Below are 11,712 nucleotides of genomic sequence, written 5' to 3' on the forward strand. Positions count from 1 at the left end.
CTCAACCTCCCTCACCAGCTCCTCCTCCCCGCTCCACCTCCACAGGAGTCCCCAGGCCTGGTCCCCAGCCCCATCCGCCCTGCTCTCTACGCTGTCCCCTGGGCTGCTTCAGCCTCCCCACGGGCTGGCAGCTCCCCCAGGACCGTGCATCCCATTCCCAGGCTGGGCAGGCCATCTCAACCACTGGCCCAATTCTAGAACAAATCCAGTTATACACACGCCACGTCTCTCCCCCCAAGTCCCACAGGCACCGATGAAGGGGCACAGGGAACCCGGGGGGCGGGGAGGACGGAACCGTTCTGGACCTTGACTGTGGTAATGGTTACATGACTATATGCATTTGTCAAACTGCACAACCGCGCACTAGAAAGTGTGAATTTACTGTATGCAAATTGTACCTTAATAAAAAAGGATAGGAAAAAAGTCCCGCAGGCACCTCAACCCCTTCCCGTCTAAAACTAACATCACCATCTTTCTGCCGCCAGCCCAGCTCGGCCCCCTCTGTTTTCAGCGGTGACACCACCATCCACCCCGAACAGTCCCCACCCAGAACAGTCCCCACCCCTCCCGCCACTAGAAATCTCAGCCCAGTGGCCAAGCAGTAACTTAGTCTAGAGAGTCCACCTGCACAGATTTATAATCTCTTGAATCTACGCCTTCATTCCACCTCCCCACTACCCGCCACCTGGGACTCAGGCCGCGCTCACTTCTCACAGGCCGGGCTGCCTCACGGGTCTCCCTCCCCATCCACCCTGACCCCTCAAAGTGACCCACTCCAAGACCCATTCTGCATAGCCTGCCTGCCTGAGTGCCCTCCCCTCTCCTCCCCACAGCAGCGCCCACCTTTGCCCCTCCCTGCTCAGGCATCAGCTTCGGATCCTTCTCTCCCATGGAAACCTGTTCCTCCTTCAGGCCCTAGCTCCTAGACCTCCCAGCACAGGAAGGCAGTTTCCCAGCCCTTTTCCAGCAGAACCAGCACCGCTGCGCCCTGGGTTCCCACAGCAGAGGACTGCACCCGCCCTAGGTCCTGCACAGTCTGCCAGTACCCACAGGTACCCACGTCCACTGTGCACATGCCAGGGCAGGGAGCCGCCTCCCTCTCTGTCAGAGCCCACTAGGCTGCAGCTGAGTTGTGGGCGCCCAGGGAACCCTTTCTGGCCTGAACTGAACTGTCAGCTGAAAATTACCAGGAGCCCTATGCCAAAGCCCTCCTGGCCCCCCGACCCTACGGAAGCACAGTGGCAGCAGTGCTTTATATCCTAAACTCCTAAGGGCGGATCACACAAGCTGCTTCAACAGGAAATGGGGTGGGGGACTCACCCCAATCTGCTCCCTAGCCCAGCCTCCCACTGCTCCCCTCCCACTCCCTACCCTCCAGCCAGACTGCCACTCGCCCCTACCAGGCACTCACCCACCCCAATGCCTCTGCTCAAAGAGCCCACTGCCTGGACCAATGCTACTCACAGAATGGTCCTTGGACTCATATTGTCATCCTCGATGAGATAACAGGAGTAAGGGCTCAGAAATTTTCACAGCAATTTAGCACTGTCAGGACATTTGTACTGTGTTTTGCAAAAGCACTGGTCTGCAACAAACTGGGAACAAATAAAACCTGGCCTTCAGCATAGAGCGTCTGGGAGGCACTGGCCCCTCACCCCTCCAAACTCCTGCCTCTTCCTGCTGAAATCCAGCTCATCCTCAGAGCCCCAGCTAACATGCCTTCTCCTCCAAGAGCCTTGCCGTTTCCACCAGCCAGAAGTGGTCTGATCTAGACCCCGAGTCCAAACCACGCTGAGGGTGTTTAGGTGGTACCTACACACCCCTTATTACAATTCCCTGAGGTCCGGGAACCAAGGAATTGTTCACTTTTATATTTCCAATACCACGCTGAAGGTAGACAATCAGTCAATATTTGTTCAACAAGGGAATAACCCACAATTCCAGAGCGGGCTTTTCTTCAGGGCAGGATGTGGAGGAGCGCCAACCCTTAAAGCACACAGGGATTTTCCAGGTTTCTACCAAGTGCAGCCCCTCTCCCTCAGCCCAGATGGAAATGGGATATTTTAAAAGCAAGTCGAGGACTCCAGAGACAAGAACTCAGTCACTATTCACTACAACAGAATCTACAATACCCTGAAAGGGCAAGGTGAGTGAAAAACACTCAGCTTTCTCATGAATCCTTCTCTACATGCACAGAGTAAAAATAAAGCACATCCAAGTATGGAGAATAAAAAGAGATTTTCAGGGTCATTTCCAATGTTAGATATTCTGTGGGCCCCTGACCTCAAAGCAAAAGGTCAAGGGCTCAGGAGCCTGTAACGCCACGACAAACATGCTTGTGGACAGACCAGTGGATACCCACTTGGGTCTGAAAAGTGTGGGGAGCAGCCCACCCAGACACATCCGGGTCTGCCTCAGAGTCAGTGGACCCCATCCCCCACAGAGGTGCAACTCCTGAAGGCGCAGGGCCCTCGCACTCCCCCTCTCCCACTGGCTCTTCTTTCTACTGGCTGTCCCAGGTTCCTGGCTGTTGTTTAGCAAGAATGCTGGAACTATTTCCAGATGCCACTATCAGATCAAGACAACTCTCAAACATTCCTGTCTAATTTTGCACACAGCTCTTGTTTCAACTGACAAAGATAATGACTCAGTGTCCACAGCTCTTGATGGAAAATTATCATGCCAAGTTTGGAGCTTCCCAATAATACACTCCTCTAAGCTTCTTTTTGAGAAAAGAGAAGTGACCTCCCTGTCCAGATTCTTCTCCATAGGCAAGAAAGGGCACCCAAAAGACACCCTAACTAACCAAGGAATGTTATGGGAAAATCCTGATACATCCCCATAGGATCAATTAACAACAAGAAAAAGAAATTCATGGTAGGGGTTTCAGATGTTTTTCCTTGCCCTGTACAATGATCACCATTCTTCACTTTTCTGCGTCCCCACCAGTCTGGGACTTTGTGGTTTGGGGCATAAATTCTGGGTTACAGTGAAGGCAAAATCTAGACTCAGAAGTAGTGTCTTTCCCCGCACAAAAAGAAATGGCTGTCTCTGATGCTTCAATCAACTGTAAAAGAACTGTACAAATTGTACACGTGTCCATTCTGCACTCCTGGGTAGCCTCTCTCTTGGAGGAGTACATGGCACATGTACATACACCCACATATATGTCTGAAATGCAGCCACACACTTACTCTCTGCAGGCACAGGCCTGGCACCATCCCACATCGTAAGACATAAGAGATGTCTCAGCAAATCAGTAAGGATGAACAAAGCATCACCTTGGAAAAGCCACTTATGAATAACTGAATTGGCCCTTCTGCCAGCATTCAGACAGCGTAAATTTGTTTGCTATTTAAAAACTGCCCCATGGTTATTTCATATGCATATCTCCCACAGTCTTGCAAAGTCCCCAAAGACAGAAACCACAAGTCTCCCACTTCTTTTGTACTCTGGACCCAGCCAGTCACTGCCATGCACCCAGCAGGCACAGCGAATGACCATGGGTTTCTACCTCCTATCTCACTCCTATCCCCCCAGGTGCAGAGTGGGGGACTCCATTAAAGCCCAACCTACAGGGCTTCTATCATTGGTTTAGGACAGAGATGCTACTCTTTACATAAACCTCTCAGCGAGTCATGGACAGGTCCTAGGGGGCCTCTGGCAGCATGGAAAGACTCTTTTTACAGTTCTACCTCAGTGGTTCTCAACCAAGGTTGCTTTTGTCCTCTAGGAGACATGTGGCAATGTCTGGAAACATTTTTGGTTGTCAAAAATAGTGTGTGGTGGGGGGGGAGGCTACTAGCATCTAATGGATAGAGGCCAGGGATGTTGTTGAAGGTTGAGAAACGCTGTCTTATGTGACACACACGTAAGTGCTCAAACCACCTTAGTTCACTCTTCCTTTGAGTTGCCCAAGGTCAGGCCCCAAATCCTAACCCTGCCTTGTCTGTATTATTTGCAAAGTTGAAAATGCCCAAAGTCATCACCAGTCTTAAAGATACTGCTCCTGAGAACCACCAGCCTCCCCTCTGTTTCTTCTCCGGAGATGGGCCCTCCTGCCAGCATGACCCATCCATGCACAGCATGACACTGGCAGGCTGGCATCAAGCATGCTCAAATCCTTTGCCAACAAGTTAGACCTGGCAGGCCCAGCTCTTCAGTCTTCTGTCACGCACACCCAAGGCGCAAGTGAGCATGGACAAGTTTTCCAATGGGCTGCAGGCCCTACCCTGGATGAGAGGCTGCACATTAAGTCTCTCACCCTTCAAAGGACTGGCACCTGTCATCCAAATGGAGAGTTCCAGCATCCAGGCCTGCCCCCGCAGCATTTTCCATCCCACAAGGCACATGGGAGAACTGGTCTGGGTTTGGCAGAGGGGCAGAGACTGGGCAAAGGCACGAGTTTAGGCAATTAAGCCCAAACCATTCACAAGACCCCCGGCGTTTGGAGAAGTAGGAGAAGGGGCCAAAGAAAAGCCAAAGGAAGAAAGGACCAAGAAGAGTCCTCTTTCCCAAGTTCACCCAAAACCCCCAAATGTGGAACCCAACAGCTGGCTCGGGTCAAGGGAGTCAAAGTCCTGGCACAAACCTGGGGCCAGGGGCAGTTAGCGCCCCTGAGACAGTGCAAAGGGGTCTAGGCGTGAAGAGAAATATTATCATGAGAAAGCGAGGCAAGAAAGCTGTACTGACGACCAAGAGACAAGGCATCAGGTCACCGGGGCTGCTCGGCGCGTTCCGGGGACCCATGGCTCCAGCACGCGGCCCTCGTCCCCTCCCCGAGGCAGGTATGGGCTAAGGTGGGCACGGGGGTAGGAGACAGCCGCAGGGCGCCCAACGCGCCGCGGCCCGGAGCTTGGGGCAAATGAAACTCTCAAACGGGAAGCCGCGCGGTTACTTTAGGATACAAGAAGGGCCCAAGCGGGTGATGAGCGAAGCTCTGGCCGCAGGCAGACGGCGCCCAGGGCATGCGGTGGGCGGCAGCCTTACCCGGCTACAGGAAGCTGGGATCAAGGGGTCACCTTCGCGCAGCCTCCGCGCGCTCGCCGTAGCGTAGGCACCCGGCACGCACTCCGGATCTATTTACCAACTCGCCCTAGCCCAGAGACCCTGCGCCGGGAGCCCCGCCCCGCAGACCGCTCCCATTGGCTGCGCCGCCATCCGCCCCCCCCCCCCCCAGTCCAACGTCCCGCGGCGCGGGGCAGCGTGCACGGCCCGTGCGCTCGACCCGCGGCCAATCGGGACGGAGGGCAGAGAGAGAGGAGCCAATGGGAGGCCGCCCCAGCGCGCGGGCCCCTCCCGTTCTTCCCTACCTGCAACCCTTTCCTCTAGTTGGGAAGGCTGGGTAAAGGCTGGGCTGCAGGGGTGGGTGCTCGATGCGGGTGCACCCCGAGAACTAGCCTTTCGGCAGATGAGGCGGCGGGCGCAGCCGCGGTGGCCAGCGATTGGATGTCACGTCCCGGCCGGTGCTCGCCGGGCCTCCGAGCGGGACTGGAGGGGAGGCGGTGGAAGGAGCTGACGTGACTGCATTGGGCCGGCCCGTGCTCTCCTTTATGTAACGAGGGCCCCCTCCCAGTTCTCACAAAAGGCTCCCACAGAAGGCGGAAGCGCTGTGGGCCGGCTGAGTGCGGGCCCGCCTCCGGCGCCCGGCCCCGCCCACATGTCGCGTTTCTCTTCTGGCTACCAGTGTTGTACCTGTGGGTGCGTCCCAGGCTGGGTCGCCCGAGCAGTGGCCCCGGTGCGTGCGGGGTCGTATACCCCTGTTGGCAAGGCTCCTCGCGGAGGCCTGGCCCTCCTCCGAGTAGCGGAGACAGGCCAGCACGTGGAAGGAGCGGAAGCGTGCCCTGCGGCGGGCGGCAAGCTCGATAAGAGCGGAAGACAGGGAGCTGCCCCCTGAGGAAGTGCCTCCTCCCAAACGGAGTGGCCCCAAGTCTCCTTGTCAGCCCGAGATATCAGACCTGAGCCCCGGTTGTCTTGACCGTTTCCACTCCCTGGTCTGCAACTCTGTCCAGGGATGTCGGTGGAGAAAAGGGAAATCAGAACAATTTAGTGACTCTTTCACAAAACTAAATACTCAAGCCAAAGGATTGTCGTTTATTCCGAGATGATTTTGAGGAATTAACATTTTGGAAACTTGTTTACTATTACTACTTAGGAAAATTGACTGTTGTATGTTGATGCCTGCAATGGGGGGAGAGGGTTGTGATAAAATCCAGACGTGAACCGAGCTTCACCGTTCCTCATGGACGCTGGAGCCCAGCGTCCAGGCCAGCCCGGCCGTGGGACCTGAGTTGAGGCAGCGTGTCCCCCGCAGCGCAGAAGGGAGCATGCGGGACCGGGGTGGCACAGCTGTGAGCTTCTCTGGCCGGGTCCTCTGCGCTGCTGGGTCTTTATTGTGCTAAAAACACTCTTCCTTCCTTACCTGATTTTTTTATTGCAAAGATTTCCCCCATTAACCCTCCAACACTGTTGGTGGGAATATAAGTTGGTACAACTATTATGGAGAACAGTATGGAGGTTCCTTAAAAAACTAGAAATAGCGCTACCATATGATCCAGCAGTCCCACTCCTGGGCATATGTCTGGAGAAAACCATAATTCAAAAAGATACATGCACCCCAATGTTCATTGCAGTACTATTTACAATAGCCCGGACGTGGAAGCCACCTAAATGTCCATCGACAATGGAATGGATAAAGAAGATGCGGTACATATATACAATGGAATATTACTCCACCATTAAAAAAAGAACAAAATAATGCCGTTTGCAGCAACATGGATGGACCTAGAGATTGTCATCCTGAGTGAAGTCAGTCAGACAAAGAAAGACAAATATATCGCTTATATGTGGACTAAAAAAATTGTACAAGTGAACTTATTTACAAAACAGAAATAGAGTCACAGATGTAAAAAACAAACTTATGGTTACCAGGGGGAAAGCAGGGGAAGGGATAAATTGGGAGATTGGGATTGACATACACACACTCCTATATATAAAATAGCTAATAAAGATCTACTGTATAGCACAGGGAACTCAATACTCTGTAATAATCTATATGGGAAAAGAATCTAAAAAAGAGTGGATATATGTATAAATGACTCACTTTGCTGTACAGCAGAAATTAGCATCGTAAATCAACTACACTCCAATAAATTTTTTTTTAATAAAAGATTCTCCCATTACTTCAAGTTAAAGATTCCTTCAAATTATTTTTTGGTTATGGTAATGGCATTGTAGTTAGGTTTTTTTAAAAAGAGTCCTTATACTTTAGATATACACACTGAATTATTTCCAGATGAAATAATAAAATGCATGGGATTAGTTTCAAAATGCTACAGGGCTGGAGGGAAGAATGGGTCATGAATTGATAACTGAGAAAGGAGTATGATGGATATATTGGGGTTCATATTCTGTCTCTTTATGTTTGTTTGAAATTCTCCATAATAAAGTTAAAATAAAAAAGAAATCTGGGCCAAAAAAACCCAGTTGGAAGATAATACTAATAATGAAGGCAGAGAGAATGACAAGAAAACAATGAATAACAATCGTTACTACTCTTCTAGGTATAAACTCACTACTAAGTAAGCAAGGATGAATCTAACTGCAGCTGATAAAAAGACAGCCAGAAAATTCAAAATTAGCAAGAAGATATTTGAAGCATGGATTTATTCACAATGTACCTCACTCTGAGTGTCTGAGTGCCTGAGGTATTATTGATTATATGATACATCATCTTAATTATCAACTTTCTTTTAAATTTATCTTAAACTTCTAAAAATTTACATTTTTGTGTATCTTTTCTAATGGGCATAATATATTAATACAGTATTATTCAAAACACACACAAATCTGTGTATACATACATGCACATGTACGTATATACATATTCTCCCAATAATCAAAGATGCCAATGCCTGGGACGTTTGGGTGAGAAACATGATGCTGCAGCAATTCCCCTCTGATCTCAAAATTTCTTCCTTAATAGCAGAGACAGAAAAGGCAATTATCAATTTTTCCCACTCCACTCAGTTATTCCTATCAGCATACAAACTGTCTCTCACTCTTCATCCCATCTCCGTTTCTCTGCTCCCATTTTCAGCAAACTCATGGAAGAATTGCCTGTATCCATTTTCTCCTCCTCCTTTTCTTCCATTCTACTTGAATCAGTCTAGTCAGCTTTACCCCCCATCATTCCCATAAACTGCTCACCAGTGATCGCCATGTTGCCAAATCAAGTCGTCAACCCTCAGATCTCATCTTAAACTATCAGCAGCATTTGACCCAGTTGATCACTCCTTTCTTTTTTCTTAGTGGTTGCCCTGGGGTATAATTAACATAACATTCTAGTTCAAATTAATACTAACTTAATTTCAATAATATACAAAAACTTTGCTCCTATATGGCTCCGTTCTCCCCCCTCCTTTGTGCTGTTATTAGTATACAAGTTATATCTCTGTTCATTTTATGCCCATCCCCACATATTTATCATTGTTGCTTTATGCAGTTATTTTTTAAATCAGGCAAAAAAATAAGAGTTACCAACAAAAATATACCTATGCTGCCTTTTATATTTACCTATATAGTTTCTCTTACCATTTTCTTTATTTCGCCATGTGGATTTGAGTTATTGTCCTTTCATCTCAGCCTGAAGGACACACTTTCTTTCTTACAGAGTGTATGTTCTAGTGATGAATGCCCTTGGTTTTGTTTATTTAGGAATGTCTTCATTTCTCCTTCATTTTTAAAGGATAGTTTTGCTAGATATAGAATGTTTCATTGACAGGGTTTTTTTTTCTTCAGTACTTTATATCATGCCACAGATTTCTGCCTTCCGTGTTTCTGATGAGAAATCAGATGTCAATCCTATTAAGGATCTTCGTGCATGATGAGTTGCTTCTTTCTTGCTGTTTTCAAGATTCTCTCTGTCTTTGTCTTTTGACAGTTTGATTATCATGTGTCTAGTTGTTTATCCTATCTGAGTTTATTCTATGTAGACTTCAGTGTGCTTCTTAGACATATAGATTAATGTTTTTTATCAAAATTGGGAAGTTTTCTGCCATTATTTCCTCAAATATTCTTTATGTCTTTTCCCCCCCTCTCTCTTCTCCTTCTAGAACTCCCATTATAGGTATGTTGCTATATTTAATGATATCCCACAGATTTCTGAGGCTGTGTTCATTTTTCTTCATTTTTTTCCTTCTTTTCTTCAGACTGGATCATCTGAATTGGTTCCTATCTTCAATTTCATTGATTCTTTCTCTGGCCTGCTCAAATCTACTGTTGAGCTCCTCTAGTGAATTTTTCATTTTCCTTATTGTATTTTTCAACTCTAGAACTTCTATTTGACTATTTTTTTAATAACTTCTATCTTTTTATTGATATTCCTTATTTGGTGACACATCATTCACATATAAACCCAGGGTTTGTTGTTGCTGCTGCTTATTGTACTATTATTCTTTTCTTAGTGACTTTTCTGAATTCTATAAAGTCTGATTTTGTTGTATGTGGCCACTGAAGTCTCTACTCAGTTAGCTTAGTGGTGAGCTAATGATAAGACAGAGATTTCCTTAAATGCCTGGAACTAATAAATCATCCAGTCTTTGCTGAGAGACTCTGTGTGCACGCTGGGGCATGATTTCAACGCTCAGCCAGGCAGTTGACAACTCTTCCTCAACCTAACTTCCTGCTTGTGCAGAGTCTCACAGTCAGAGGTGAGATCTTAATGCCTTCCCTGAGCATATGCCCAGCCCTGCCATGTGTGTGGCCTTCTAGAGTCCCAAGAATATGTTAGATTTTCAAAGTCCCTGTGGATGTCTCATTCCCCAGCTCTCCTTAAGCTTTCTGGTTAGTCTGTTGTTTGTCTCAACTGTGATCCACTGCCTCAGGCAGCTGCAAAGTTAAAACACATGTCTGTAAATTTTTTTTTTTTTGACAGATGCTTCTTATGAAAAATGGTTTTCACACTGGGTAAGCTTGAGTCAGGTCACATACAGACAGCCTTGCAAGTGGAGTCTTCCAGAGAACCACCAGACAGGTAAAATAATGACAATGCTCTGTGAATTTAGCTTTGAAAAAGTTCCAGTTCCATTATGCTCCCTTGGCCAGGCTGAACCAGGAATGTGGACTGTTATTTTTCAAGCTACCACATAGCTGGAGGTGGGGGGATGGAGGCAGGGCACAGGTGAGACTAAAGCAAGTTACACCACAACAGAGCTCATTTTTCTTACTGAGATTCAGCCATTTTTCTTCACTCCCCAGGTTACTGCAAGTCTTTGGTCAGTTTGCAGAGTTCTGAAAAAAAAAAAGTTGATTCTGAATATTTTTGCCAGTTTTTTCATTGTTTTTGTGGAGGACAGAATTTTCAAATGCCCTTCCTTTGCCATTTTCTCTAATATCACCCCACTCCCTCCTTCTTGAAACAGTTTTTTTAAATTTAGCTCCTGGAACATTATGCTCTGCTAGTTATCCTTCTGAGAACCAGCCTTTTCTCCTCAATTTCAATTGTTGGGTCTTCCTCATCTTCCTGACTTCTAAATGTTGGAGGGCCTCAGGACCCAGTCCTTGTATCCCTTCTCTGTCTGCACCCACTCTCTTAGTGATCTCATCCACTTCCCATAACCTGACAACTTCCAAAGCTTTACCTCTGGCACAAACCTCTCCTGTGAACTCCAGACTCGCAAATCCAACAGCCTATAAAGATCTTCACTACGATGTCCACTAGATATCAAACTCCAAATGTCCAAGACTGAACCCTTGATTTACCACTCATCCTTGCTCCTCCCCTAAGGCTCCCTGCCTCAAATAAGTGGCCTTCATTCACTGCTCAGACCAAAGACCTTGCCATTCCCCTTGACTACTCTGTTTCTTTCATACTTCACATCAAATTCATGAGCAAATTCTTCCACTCTATCTGAAAAATACACCCTGAATCAGCCAATTTTTGCCTCAGCATCACTGCCACCCTAGTTCAAACCAACATCTCCTTTCACCTGAATTATTCTAAATAGCCAATGAACTGATCTTCTGTTTCCACACATCATCTTACAGTGATGCTTTTTTGTTTGTTTGTTTCTTTGCTTGAAAACAAAAGTCAGATCATGTTATTTCTAAACTCAAACCCCTCTGATGGTTTCTCATCCCACTCAGAATGAAATCCAACATTATTACATTGCTCTGTAAGACCCAGCATAATCTTACCCCCAGGTATCTTTCAGATGTTATTTTCAATTGCCCTCTCCCTCTCTAATTTTATTCCAACCAAAAAAGGCCTCCTTTCAGTATTCGCCTAACATGCCAAGAACGGTCCCATGTCAGACTTTGCACTTACCCTTCCTTCTGCCTGGAACACTCATCCCTCAGACATCCTCATGGCTCACTCCCATGCTTTACGTGGTTCTGTGACAAAATGTCACCTTATTAGGGAATCCTTTCCTGATCATCCTACCAAAATATGACCTATCCTGTTCCTTAACTTGTCTTAAAAGGACTCTTTATTCCCTTATCTTGCTTTATTTTTCTTCCTTGTACTTTTTATCACCTAACATATTTCTATTTGTTTACTTGTTTGTTTAATCATCTGTATCCCCCAACTGGAATGTAAGTTCTATGAGAGCAAAATCTTTGTTTCTTTAGTTCAACATTGTATTCCCAGAACCTAGAACAGTTCCTGGCAAATAGAAAGTGTATGGTTAAGAACATGGACCCCTTGGACCC

The 11,712-nt window shown here is 47.2% G+C and overlaps 1 long non-coding RNA gene across 1 annotated transcript; it reads right to left on the reverse strand.

Annotated features, from left to right (window-relative positions):
* Nucleotides 1-5,161: 5,161 nt before the first annotated feature.
* Nucleotides 5,162-11,488, reverse strand: LOC114486116 (uncharacterized). The gene is made up of 3 exons (XR_003679359.2): nucleotides 10,227-11,488; nucleotides 8,209-8,318; nucleotides 5,162-7,976 (listed from the first exon to the last, which is right to left on the reverse strand). It is a non-coding gene; the product is annotated as an uncharacterized lncRNA (long non-coding RNA).
* Between the last annotated feature and the right edge of the window lie 224 nt (nucleotides 11,489-11,712).

Source organism: Physeter macrocephalus, chromosome 4 (genome assembly GCF_002837175.3).
Source record: "Physeter macrocephalus isolate SW-GA chromosome 4, ASM283717v5, whole genome shotgun sequence".
NCBI lineage: Eukaryota > Metazoa > Chordata > Mammalia > Artiodactyla > Physeteridae > Physeter > Physeter macrocephalus.